Here is a 15,020-nt window from a genome sequence, read left to right as displayed (position 1 = left end):
ACAAACCCAATAAGTTACCCACAATTTTGGGTCAATTATTTATAGATAAAATCAAGAACTACCACCAATCCTAGCCATGAAGGGAGTTTGGTATGATATTATTGCCTAAAGATAAGGTTTAGATAACATTTATGTTTAAATTCCTCTTTCGTCGTAAACTAGTTTTTGATATTAAGTTAGACTCAACGAACCCTAATAATTTATAAGGAATTGATGCCATGGTTTGGTCTAAGAGGAATTTGTTTTTTGTTTTTTTTTGTTTATTATTATTTTATCCAGAATTGTTTCACGAGATAGAAGATATTGATCTAGAACATGTTTTTTTAAGTTAGGACCCCAAAGGAAATCATATTCATATTGGACTATGCTAGGTCACTAGTATAAGCCAGAGTGAGTAACGTGATGTAAAAGGGAGTTAGATATTGATTCCTACTAAAAATATACGGAAACTTTCAAATTTTGTGTATGAACTATTATTTATTATAATTTTATTTAAAAATTTTTGTGGCTACTCGAAATTTGGGACCATCCTATATAGTGATAATAATCTGGCTAAGGACAAAACTCAGAGTGAATTTTATTTAAAAAATTTAATAGGCTTGCACCACGTTTGGGTCTATATTTGTGGTCTATGATTTTTCTTTTTTAATTAATTCTAAGAAAAATTCGAATTTGAGCCTATGTAGTTCCAAAATCTGTACACTACTTCCTGAGAAAATGTTGGTTTATCAGTTAGCATCTCTGGGCTCGTGACACAATTCCTATCAATAAATTAATTGCACTAATATAATAGACAGAAACCAAACAAATGACGGAAAACAGAGCCAATTTGTTATTTTGTTAATAAATCTAATACCTTTTTTTGAAGGGTTGGTTCACATGATCAAAACCTTCCACTTATGTATCTCTCTGTTATGCATAGACATTTATATAGATACCAAATACGTTACGATACAAAATATATATATAACATAAAATATTATTTAAATAAATTATACTAATATTTTAATATTTTATTAATATTAAAATATAACATAATTTTTTAATTATTTTAATGTTTTTTAAATTATATAAAATATTTAAAATATTTTTATTTTAATAAATAATAATATATATTATTTTTAAATTAATTTTAAGAATATATATTAAAAATAAAATTAAATAAATTAATATCTGGAGAAGAATTTTTTATTTTTTATTAAAACACAATTGAATACAATAAACATGTATATTAAATAAATATTGTGTCTAAAATATATCGATACAAGAACAATAACAACTTAACAAAATATCTGTATTTTATAAATATCTCTTTCATAGGTAAGACAGTTAACCAGGAATTTTAGGTGTTACTTGCAATTGCTCTAACCTGATCTAGTTCGGTAAAAAAAATTCAGACTCAAACTTAAAGTTTTTTCTTTTTTAATCTTAAGAGGTGGCTTATTGAAAATCAGGTAAAGTTACAACATATTTAAAATTATTATGTATATATGTTATTTTTTAAAAGTGTTATACGTGAGATTTGAATTTTAAATTTTTAATTTAAAAATTTTATTATTTATCTATTTACCAAATCTTTTTAATTATATAAAATTATTTTGTCTGTATCTTATTAGATCTTAGGCTCATTTAAATTTTTTTTGTCTAATTTAAACTTTTTATTTGTTAGTAGGCTCGTTAACAAGCCTCAAATAAGATCAGATTTTTGAACAAGTCAAACTCAGACATCTAAATAATAATTTAATAGATCATAAACGGACTCAAGTTAAATAACTATAATATAAATCTGATCTTTTAACGATAAAATTTGACTTGATCTGATCTTTTTTATCTTTAATTATTTCTACAGTATTTTTTTTTTAACCAAAGATAAAAGACTCGAATTCACAATCTCTTAATTGAGTATAGAAAAGTTATATTATTTGAGTTATAACTCATTAGCCATTCTTACAATATTCTTAAATAAATAAAAAAATAAAAATATTTATTACTTTTAATATATATTTTATATGAGTGATTAATTTTGCAGTTAATTTTTTATATATACATGATTGTTTTTTTAAAACGGTTTATTGTATAACTTTAGATTTTTCAAATTGTTTTATATATGAGGTTTTCATTTTGGAACATATTTTTTGTACAGAAAATTTAATTCATAAACTAAAATTTAAACTCAGTTTCAAGAAAACTTGAATCCATATTCTAGCTTCTTTCTAGGTGGGTTTCTTCATGATAAGAGTATTACCTTCTGTTTGTTAACCCTAAATTTAGATATTAAAAGTAAATAATTTAAATAATTAAAATTCCAATATATCAACAAAAATGTGACATAATTCGAAGAGAATATGATGAATTTGGTGGAAACTCAGATGCACTCAATTTTACGTAAAGTTGATTATTGAGAGCGGTTAGATAATTTGACTGATTTGACTAAATTTTCATCTAACAACTCTCAACTATCAACTTTACATGAAGTCGACTGCACCTGCATTTTCACCGAAGAATTTTACTCCTAGAAAAGGTACTAGATAGGAGAGCAAGAGCTTAATGTCACGGTAAATTTTTAGAAGGTTAGATTTAACAGTGTTTGTATAGTTTTCTGGAGTATTTGAGAATACTCTAGATGGTTCCGGAACGTTCTAGAATGTCCTAGAAGGTTCTAAAATACTCTAGAAGGTTCTAGAAGACTTTAGAAGATCATGGAATATTTTAGAAGAGTGTGGATTGATATAAAAGTATGAAGAGTTGTATGGAACAATCTAGAAGTATTTAGAAAGTAGTAGTAGGATAGATATTTATAAAGAAGGTTCTAGATGATTAATCTAGACCATTGATTAGATTTAATCCTAACCATCCATTGAGGAGGTGGATGGCTATAAATAGGGATGAGAGTTAGAGTTTGGGTGTGTGAATCATTTGTAACCACACTTGAGCAATAAAGTGTTCTTCCACCAAAGCTTCCTTTCTCTTGTGTTCTCTTGTATTCTTAGCTTTCTTGCTAAGTATTGAGGGTTAGGCTGACTTGGTCTTAGCTCAAGAGGTTGAGTAAGTCCGAGTGCCGGCACAGTAGCGTTGGAGTGTGTCCAAGGCCGTGACAACTTGGTATCCGAGCAAGGTTCGAGAGGGAGCACAAGTGGTTTGTGGGTATGGCTTCAAACATCACCATGGAGCATGTTGAGTCACAAAGGGAAAGGGATACTATTCCTTCTCAATGGGGAGGCAAGAAGGTACGTTCTTCAAGTGAGCCTAGAGGTAAGGACTCTAACTTCTTAGAAGAAAGAGTTTCTATGTTGGAAAATGTTCTATCCTCTATGGATGAGCGGTTCCAAAGGATAGAACATGACAAGGAGACCCTCGAGGCTCACGTGTTAGGAGAACTAGATACTTTCAAAGAAAGCATGCTCCAAATCGAAGAGAAGCTTGAGAATTCCTTGAAGTTATTTGAGGAAGTTCGAGTTTGGTTCGAGGAGGCAAAATCTCGACCAACCATTATAAGGGAGACGACAAAGATTGATCTCCCAAAGCCAAAGGAATTCAAGGGCGTAAGGGACGCTCGCGAGGTAGAGAACTTCCTATGGCAAATGGAGAGGTACTTCGAAGGCCAAGGGGTGGTCGAAGAAGCAATAAAGGTATGCACTGCAGCTCTCTACCTTTCTGATAATGCTACTTTGTGGTGGAGGAGAAAGTGCGTAGATATGGAGAAGGGTACTTGCAACATAACCACATGGGAAGATTTCAAAAGGGAGTTGAAAAGACAATTCTTCCCTGAAAAAGTGGTTTATGAAGCAAGGAAGAAGTTGAGGGAGTTGAAGCACAAGAGTACGATTAGCGACTACGTAAAGGAGTTTACTACTCTCACGCTTCAAATCCCCAACTTAGCATCAGAGGATGCATTGTTCTTCTTCATTGATGGACTCCAACCTTGGGCAAAGCAAGAACTACAAAGAAGGAATGTTAAGGATGTCGATGAGGCCATCGTGGTGGCCGAATCACTCACTGAGTATCATAGGGGAGACTCTAAACCCAAGTCTTCCTCCAAGCCTAGTTTTGCTAAAGGTGGGGGAGACAAGGGGAAGAGTTTCTCAATCAAGAAGGAAGGAAAATACTCTTCAAAGAAAGAGTACGAGGAAAAGAAGAAGGCTTTCGTGCCCAAAGGAGGATGCTTCGTGTGCAAGGGGCCACACCAAATGAAGGATTGTCCCAAGCTAGGGACTCTGGCATCTATCGCCGAGGAACGAGAAGCTCAAACTCAAGTAACTGAGTGTGTTGGATCCATCCAACACATAAATACTGTGAAGGGCAAAGAGGCAAGCACCGCAGAAAAGAAAGGCTTGATGTATGTCAAAGCCTTTATCAATGAAAAACCCGTTATGGCTATGATCGACACTGGTGCTACACACAACTTCATCACGCCTGATGAAGCAAAGAGGCTTGGGTTGAAGATCACCGAAAAGAATGGCTGGTTCAAACCCGTGAACACCAAGGGTGAACCCCTTAAGGGAGTAGCAAAAGGGGTTGAGATGACTCTTGGTTCTTGGAAAGGCCTTGTGGATTTCTCAGTAGCACCCATGGACGATTTTAAAATAGTCATCGGACTCGATTTGCAAAGAAAAGCAAATATAATACCTATGCCATACTACGACGTAGTATGCGTCATGGAGAAAGGGTCTCCATGCATGGTCCCTACAGTCTCTAAAGTTGGCGGACCACCGATACTATCTGCCATGCAACTCAAGAAAGGGTTCAAGAAGGGAGAGACTACATATTTGGCTCTATTACAAGAGGAGTCAACATCCGAAAGAGAAGACGTTCCTCCCAAAATCAAGGAAGTCCTTGAAGAAAATAAGGATGTGATGCCTCCCGAGTTGTCAAAACAACTACCACCTAGGAGGAAGGTGGACCACAAGATTGAATACAAGTCGGGCAAGACTAATGTGGTAGCAGATGCGCTGAGTTGCAAAGTTGAGTTGGCGGCCATTTCTATGGTTGAAGGAGATATTATGCATACCATCAAGGAAGGGTTGCATCACGATCCATTAGCCAAGAAGTTGGTGGAGTTAGCTAGAGAAGGTAAGACCAAAAGATTTTGGTTAGAAAACGACCTTCTCTACACAAAAGGGAGAAGATTATACGTTCCTAAGTGGGAAAATCTGAGAAGGAAGTTGGTAAGAGAATGCCACGACACCAAGTGGGCTGGTCACCAAGGACAGCGAAGAACCTTGGCACTCATTGAATCTTCTTATTATTGGCCTCAAATGAGAGATGAAGTAGAGAGCTATGTGAAGACTTGTCTTGTGTGCCAACAAGACAAGATTGAAAATAAGACACCAAGTGGGTTGTTGGAACCTCTACCTCCATCAGAGCGACCGTGGGAAAGTGTCTCTCTAGATTTCATCTCTGCCTTACCGAAGTCCGAGGGGTTTGGATCTATTCTCGTGGTAGTGGATCGATTTTCGAAGTATGCTACCTTTATACCTGCCCCTACTGACTGCACTGCAGAGGAAGCAGCACGACTATTCTTCAAGAATGTGGTGAAATATTGGGGATTGCCTAAGAGCATCATTAGTGATCGAGATCCACGCTTCACAGGACGACTATGGACAGAGCTGTTCAAACTCCTTGGGTCGGAGCTTCATTTCTCAACAAGCTTCCATCCTCAAACCGATGGGCAGACTGAGAGAGTGAATGCCTTACTCGAGTGTTACTTGAGGCATTTTGTAAGCGCTAATCAGAAGGACTGGACAAAACTCCTCTACATTGCTCAGTTCTCATACAATTTGCAAAGGAGCGAGTCTACAGGGAAGAGCCCGTTCGAGATTGTGACTGGACAACAGCCGCTTACACCTCACTCTCTTTCTTCTTCCTACTCAGGGAAGAGCCCTGGAGCTTATCATATGATTAAGTCTTGGGAAGAACAAGCAGATGTCACTCGTTCTTACCTTGACAAAGCTGCAAAGAGGATGAAGAAGTGGGCTGATAAGAAGAGGAGGCATGCAAGCTATCAAGTGGGAGACAAGGTAATGATTAAACTTCTTCCACAACAATTCAAAGCCTTTCGCAAGGTTCATAAGGGCTTAATTCGCAAATACGAAGGGCCATTTGAGATCATTGGACGTGTTGGGGAGGTTGCTTACAAAGTACAACTCCCTCCCTCTATGAAGATGCACCCAGTCTTCCATGTGAGTATGCTTAAACCATATCATGAAGACCAAGATGAACCGAGTAGAGGTGACTCGAGTCGTGCTCCGCCTGTGGTGATTAGATCCTTCGATAAAGAAATCGAAGAGATCTTAGCTAATCGCGTTGTGAGACGAAGAGGGGTACCACCAAGTATTCAATATTTGATCAAGTGGAAAGGGCTCCCGATAACTGAAGCTAGTTGGGAAGCTCGTGAAGATCTGTGGCAATTCCAAGAACACCTAGAGCGCTATCATGAACAGAACGCGACGAGGACGTCTGTGCATTAGGTGGGGGAGAATGTCACGGTAAATTTTTAGAAGGTTAGATTTAACAGTGTTTGTATAGTTTTCTGGAGTATTTGAGAATACTCTAGATGGTTCCGGAACGTTCTAGAATGTCCTAGAAGGTTCTAAAATACTCTAGAAGGTTCTAGAAGACTTTAGAAGATCATGGAATATTCTAGAAGAGTGTGGATTGATATAAAAGTATGAAGAGTTGTATGGAACAATCTAGAAGTATTTAGAAAGTAGTAGTAGGATAGATATTTATAAAGAAGGTTCTAGATGATTAATCTAGACCATTGATTAGATTTAATCCTAACCATCCATTGAGGAGGTGGATGGCTATAAATAGGGATGAGAGTTAGAGTTTGGGTGTGTGAATCATTTGTAACCACACTTGAGCAATAAAGTGTTCTTCCACCAAAGCTTCCTTTCTCTTGTGTTCTCTTGTATTCTTAGCTTTCTTGCTAAGTATTGAGGGTTAGGCTGACTTGGTCTTAGCTCAAGAGGTTGAGTAAGTCCGAGTGCCGGCACGGTAGCGTTGGAGTGTGTCCAAGGCCGTGACATTAAGATACCTACCCATACAACGGAAGTACTCTGTTTTGAAATAGAAAATATAAAAACTGTTAAGGAAGTAGATAAGAAAATAGAAAATAAACAACAATGTCCTGGTAGCAAAAGAAACCAGTCATAACTTGTATATTTTGTGTATATTTATATTTTTTTTTACATATTTTTAATAAAAAAAATTAATTGTTAAAATAATCAAAATTGTTATAATAAAATAAAAAGAAAATTTCTAATAGAATATAACTAATTTTTTATAACAATAATAAATAATCAAATATTATATAAATAATAAAAATCAATTACTACTATATGTTTTGTATTTTTATTTTTGTTTTGTTTATAAATTTACACAAAATTTATTATATTATTTATGAAATTTAGTTATAAATATAAATTTAATTTAATCATATTGTTGGTAAAATTTAACTATAAGAATAATTTTCTAAGGTTTTTAATATCCGACACTTTAATTTTTCAAATTTTAAAATACACAAAACAATCATTAATATTTATATCTGTTAGATAATACAGTTCTTCTCCAATTTAATTAGTTTATCGAAATAACCGTTTTAAAATTTTTCAAAAATTGTTTTAGAATTTTTAAAATTTTTCGGAGACTATTTTATATTTTACTCTTCGAATTAAATTAGAGTCTGTATTGTATATTTTAAAATTTAAGAACTAAAATATTTAATATTAAAAATCTTAGGACTGATTTGAGTAATTTCTCTAATTATAAATATGAAGCGAGTTTATTTTAGGGTAAAAAACGTAAACAAGCCAAGGAGAGAACAATTTGACACAAATAAGTCAAAGCAAAATTTGATTCATCAATCAACCAAAGCACATTTCTATGTAGTTCGAACCAATATGGTTCGAACTCACTTTCCATGTAATTCGAACAAAATAGGTTCGAATTACACATTATAATCCGTTGCCACATAATTCGAACCAATCTGGTTCGAACTCTTACTTGATAATTCGAATCAATTAGGTTCGAATTACACTGAAGAAATAGTCACCAAGTAATTCGAACTCAGAATTCGTTCCACACAGCAATTTAAGTTACGAACATAATTTTCGCATCTTGTCTTAATAAAACTCATACAGTTATTTATTCCTGTGTGCATTAGACATACATTTCGTTTAAAACTTCGAAGACAGAACATATTCATTAACTAAAATTCAATTCAAAGTACATCGCACTAACCTTAACAAATTCTATCAGTCACCAACTACAAGTAAGAAAACCAATAATAATGGAATCTAAACACGAAATTAAAATAACAAAAGTACCAAAGCCACCAATACACCTAATCATGTCCCCGTGTGTGCTCTACTCCTCTGAGCTGTGGGCAACTCCGACGTGTGTGGCCGGGCTGCCGACAAAGCCCACATCTCTTTGGCCGGTTCGGATCTGCCTCGTCCATATTGGTCCGTATCCGAGTGGATCTCGGACGACCCTCTCTCGCACACCTCTTATTGGGATCAAGGATGACAGTCGACCCGTCATATAGTGGCCAGAAACCCTCTGAAATGGGAGGTGTGAAACCCATTCGATACACACTGAAGACCGAACTAAGACGATACACCTGGTGGACGTAAGGCTCCCAAGTAAGCCGTGAGTAGGCACAGCATGCCAGTGCGTGGGGACAAAAAAAATGAAGTGCCTGGAAGTATCCGCAGTCACATGTGTGAGATGCAAGTGAGACTCTGTAGCTACTCAGTGAGAAAGAACCAGTCAGAGTTGTCTCTGCGACGGTGACTCGGAGTTATCCCTGTCGTACACAGTAACCGTGAAGCACCTAGCCATCTTCAAGTTGGCCTCTATACACTTCACCAAGTGCTGACTAAATTGTTGTCCGGTTCCCATCTGCGCCTCAGCCTCTCTCCCTTTGCGAACAAATAATTTGGCCAACCTTCCGTATGTTGCCTTCACTAGCGAGCACACAGAAAGGTTTCTGACACCCTTGAGGATAGAGTTTACACACTCAGATATATTCGTCGTCATGTGTCCAAATCTACGCCCCTCATCACAATGCTGTGTCCACAACGAATACTCAATCCGGTTCGCCCAGTCACACATCGCCGGGTCTTCGGACCTAAGAATATCAAACCAGTAATGGAACTCGACCTCGGTATTAGCGTACGCCGCATTCACAAGTAGCCTTCTTGCGTCTTTGCCCTTAAAGGTGAGGGCGAAATTTGCCGCAACATGTCGAATGTAGAATGCCCGGTATGCAGACGGAGGCAACAAGCCTCCGTCAGGAGCCTCAAGCGCGGCCTTGATGCTGTTATGTCTGTCCAAGATTACCAGCAGACCCGGCTACAGTGTCACATGCTCACGCAGGTGAGAGAGAAAGAAGGACCACGACTAAGCATTCTCACCCTCGACTAATGCGAATGCAACATGGAGTATGTTGGAGTTCCCGTCCTGTGCAATCGCGACTAGCAAGGTTCTCACATACTTGCCATACAGATGGGTGCCGTCAATACTAACTAGGGGCTTGCAATGACGGAATGCCTTGATACACGGTGAAAACGTCCAGAATAGTCTGTGAATACTAGGCTCGTCCTTTGGACTGCAACAGTACCAGGCATCGTCAACTGGACTCCTAACACCCACCTTGGGAGCTCGTTGTACGACTCATCCCAGTCACCATAGATGAGGGCAACAGCCTTCTGCTTCGCCAACCAGACCCTCCTGTAAGTCGACCTAAACCCAAAGTGTGCGGCGGTGGCATTTAGGAGCACCTTGATGCTGACGGATGCATCAGCCCTAACCATTGGCATAATGAATGCCGATATCACATGGTAATCTAAACTCCTGTTGTCGCTGAAAATGGAGGTGGCGAGACAAGTATGCGGTCCGTTGTAACGTTTGACCTCCTAAAGTCCCTTGCGCTGTCGGAGACTAAGCCGAATCAACCATGTGCATCCATTGCCAAACTCAGAACACTTGCCCACATACCGGCGATAGTCAGACTCCACGACCTTGTACTGTACCCCTCAACGGATGCTGTAAGTCTTGACACTTAACATGGCTTCTTCTTTATCCAGAAATTGCTGACCAACCTGAAACTCTGTCAGACCTGCAGACCCTTCAGTATCTCTAGCGCCAAATCCAGCCGGCTGCCCAAAAATCCCCTCCTGCCTCATGGCATCCAGGTCCAAAGAGGAAAAATGTGGAGGGTACTGCTGCGTACCAGAGCTAGAACCACCGCCCGCCCCAGCAGGCTCACTTGCTCCAACATCATCGCCACTGTCATCAGCAATCATATCCGGCTCGACATCATCGTCCTCTGGATCATCCAAGAATCCATTTCCAACCCCATCCGGTCAGCACACTATAAAGAGGTCCGCAGATATTCCCCTTCTCCGACCTCTTCGCCTACACTGCCGTTGAGATCAACATCGAACGAAGGGGAGGCGACAGGTTGGATGGGTGGCTCGTACGCAGGGACGGAGGAAGATGCAATGGCAGGTCTGGAGCTAGAATCGGCTACCGTGGCTAAAGTGGTGGTATTCCGGTTCGAACCCCCTGAGCTGGACACCGCGTCAACCAACTTTGCCAACAGTTCTGGTGTCCTCACCTCTGGAAACTGTCGGCGACAATGAAACATGACCTGCAAGTCCTCATCACTCCCGATCGTGAAACAATCGTACTTTACGGTTTTCTGGAGCACCGTGATTGGAATTCGATAAAAAAACTTCTTAACCCATTTCACACCTTCTAGAGCAAGTTTCAGCAGTACAGAGCTAATAAGGTCCTCATACCTCGTCGTAGGCCTGACGATAATACAGAGAGGATCCTTATCAGTGAACTTCACACTGGAACGAGTTTTCCTTTTAATGGATCCTCTGTGGTGAACCAACACTACGAAACTCTCCTCACTAGCCATCTTACCCCCCTCTAATGATAGCAACTCACGTTCACACCATATATATACAGGTCTGGTCCTCACTAATTCGAATCAGCCTGGTATGAAATATGGTCTGTGTAATTCGAACCAAGCTGGTTCGAATTACTTGAGGAGTGTTATTCGAACCTAATTGGTTCGAATTATCAAGTAAGAGTTCGAACCAGATTGGTTCGAATTATGTGGCAACGGATTACAATGTGTAATTCGAACCTATTTGGTTCGAATTACATGGAAAGTGAGTTCGAACCATATTAGTTTGAACTATATAGAAATGTGCTTTGGTTGATTGATGAATCAGATTTTGCTTTGGCTTATTTGTGTCAAATTGTTCTCTCTTTGGTTTGTTTACATTTTTTACCCTTCATTTTATATTATTTCTAATTTCTGAAATTTTATGTGGCATGTTTTGAGAAAGAAATGGCTTTTAGCTAGCTAGGTTCATTTCACCATGCATGTCTTTGTCTATGTGATGAGAAAGAAGAGCATAGAAGAGCACAGAGGAACAACCGAACAAAGAAGGAGAATAAGAAAGGGATGCCAAAAGACAACAACAAATTGACAAACACTAATGAAGTATTCATCATTTGAGACGAAACCTCAATGAAGAAGCCTCGTGTATGGAAATGGAGGTAGTAGAAGCTAAGGTCGGTCCACTAGGGTTCAATATTAGGGATTGAATCATCAAGTTAATTAACTCTCAAAATTATCTATGAATTTTACTTGAACTTTAAATCAGTCGTTCAATTTTCAATTGTCTCATAATATACTTCCCACCACCTATAAAAAAGTGATGACATGCCAATTAGTGACATGTGGAATCATATTATGATATGTGGTAGTACATGTTAACAAAAAATATTTGAAAATTAATGAAAATTATAAAATAAAAATTCAAGATTTAAATTATCACGACACTACGAGAAAAATTATTTTTATTAATTATTTATTTTATTTTTAATGACAATAAAAATAGTTGTTAATAATATATTTACTGGTAATTTTTATATTAATTATTTTATATTTTATTGCTAAAAAATTTTAGTAACAATTATATAATTATCAGTAAAAAAAATTTTAATGATGGTAAAAAATATATATTTATCACTATAATATATAGTAATAATAATAAATATATAATTATCTCAAAAATATAAGTTAAATAAGACATTTAATAGTCATTATGTTATTAATTGTCACTAAAAATTGGCCATTAAAAATATTTATTATATATTGTAGTGCAATTGAGAAATCAAAAATTAATTTAAAATTCGAGTAAATATTTAGAGACTATTTTAGAATCTAATCGGGTTAGATATTAGGTAGATTATATTCTAGTATATTTATACTTATTGTGACTAGCAAGTGTGTTTAAAATTGAAGCTATATTTTTTTTACATTTTGAAAACACTTTTTTTAGCAACGCTTTTTTTAAAAAATATTGCTAAATATTACTAAATAATAAAAAATATATTACTTTAGTTTTAGCAATATTTTTTAAAATACTATAACTATCATAGTCACTTTAGTAGTATAGGCATACTAGAATAAATGACTCTAAATATTATTTTCTAATTAATAATATTATTTTATATTATTTTAAAATCATCATCATTACAGAAAATAAAATAACGAAAATGATAAATTGAAAAAGTATATAAAAAAAAATAAAAATATCAAATTCAAAAATAACAATATCACCTCTCCAAAATGAAATACTTGTTTAACACGTGGAAAATATATATATATATATATATATATATATATATATATATATATATATATATATATATATATATATATATATATATATATAAAAGATCAAATTAGAGGAGAAATTTATTTAATAAGACTCTCTTACATCTATTCAAACTCAAAACACATTAGTGACATGTCAACTACTAAACCTAATCTTAAAAAGCATAACCATAACTATAGCTACCTCATAGACAAGCAAACTATGCTCTTATAATATACTAGACATCATTATGATTCATTTTAGTTTTTCAACAGAGTAAATTAACAAAAACATATTTAAAAGATTTAAACATTGATAAAAATAAGAAAAATAAAAAAGCTCATGATGAAAAATTGAAAATATTAAAAAACTAACCAATCGTACTAGTTCTGTTTTATGTTGTTAGCAAAAAACACTTAAACAAGCCCTAAATGCATCTATCTCACATTCTTAATTAAGTCTTTACAATTGATCATTTTTGTCCATTTTTAATTTATTTATTTTTATCATTTTAATCTTATCTTTTCAAATACATTTTTAATAATTTAGTATTTTTAAAATAAATTTTAACATTAGAAAAACCAAAACTAGTGGCTACACAAATTCATAGAATTTGCATCCATATAGATATAGGCCATACCGAACAAAAATATCACTCTCCTAGTGGTCACTCATCAATGCTAACAATCCATCCCACTTTCAATTTTCAAATTCATCTAAGAAACAAAAATTAAAAAAAAAAAAGAAGAAGAAAGAAAATTAAAGGAGCGGTCCAGCTTGTGCTTTGTGTTATGAGAGAACAGGAATCTGTGAAGACAGAAAAGCTGAAAAAGTGTGTTTTATGCAATAATGTCCAAAATTGAAGATCGAGTGGTGCATATGTGATGCTACTTCTGTGGCTTTTGTGAGGGATAACAACTAGGGAATGAACTCATTTTATTTATCTTATGATAACGTAAGCTTTCTTGCAATTATTTTAGACCTTTTTTTCTTCTTGTGTGGCAAACGAGAAACAATTTCTTTTGGTGTATATCATGAACCGATCAAAATGGAACCATGTTTTTATTTATTTATTTATTTAGGGTTGGAATGTTGCGGTAGTGGTTTTGTGAGAAATGATAAGCAAACATTTGATATCCTCCACGTGTCTTGTTACTTGTTACGCAAAATTTTCTTTTTAGTTGTAAAAAAAATTAACTAATAAAATGGTTTTTTGATTTTTGAGAATAAAACAAAAATACTTCCCGCAACAAAAATACCTCTAAAATACTTTAAAATGTTACAAAAATGTTGGACGGTAAAGAAATTTTTTTCCGTTTAGTTGAATTAGCCAAGGTGACAAACGAAAATAAAAATATAGCGTTTTTAAGACTAATGTGTTTAAAAAAAAGATTGAGATTAAGACAAAGAGATACTGAAATATAAAAATTAAATTAAATTTTTATATTATATTTAGTGTAGAATATATTGAACCGAATTATATTTTAATATTATGTTTAATTTAAAATAAATATAAAAATTAAGAAATAAATTTTAAATTTTAAACTTAAATACTATTTAAAAATTATTTAAATAAATAAATTTAATTAAATAATTATATTAAATCCTTTATACTACTATTAAAATATCAAAATTAAACTCTAAAACTAAACCAAACTTATATGGCTTAAACTAAGTCACCTACCTCATTTTGTTATAACATAAGATTTTTAAATTGTTTATTTAACTATTAATTAAAAAATATATATTGGCAATTTTTAATTGAAAATTAAGATGTTAAGAATTGAATATTCCTATCTTTACGAAAAGTCTGTGCATGTCTCTTAGTCTTTCATTCATATCATATCCCATAAATAATATTTATTAATATTTTTCATTTAACTTGAAAATATTTTCCACAAAATAGAATATATTCTCATATAATATTTAATAAAAGAGGTATTATCAATTCATATTAAAAAACATTATTTAAATATTTTCATTTCTTTCAAGTTATGGGCTACACGTTTAAGTATTTCAGTTTTAAATTGATAGTGGATATCACAAAATCAAGTGTCGACTTTAACTGGGTATTGAATTTCAATTAAAAACATTATGGAGTTATTGAGAGTTTTCTATAACATGATTATATATACTCAAAAATAAAAAAAAGAATTATCCATATGAAAAATAATATATAAAAGTTACATCTAGATTAGACAAGTTTGCTATAATAATTTTAGGGAAAACATAAATATGCTAGACAAAAAAATCAAATAGTTATTTTTTTTAAGATAATTAAATATACATTTTCAATCAAAATTTAATTCATAAAGTTGGGTTTAATAGCAC

The sequence above is a fragment of the Arachis hypogaea genome, chromosome 1 (genome assembly GCF_003086295.3).
Source record: "Arachis hypogaea cultivar Tifrunner chromosome 1, arahy.Tifrunner.gnm2.J5K5, whole genome shotgun sequence".
Classification (NCBI taxonomy): Eukaryota; Viridiplantae; Streptophyta; class Magnoliopsida; order Fabales; family Fabaceae; genus Arachis; species Arachis hypogaea.
The sequence above is the reverse complement of the archived record's forward strand: the minus strand, read 5'-3'. Positions refer to the sequence as shown.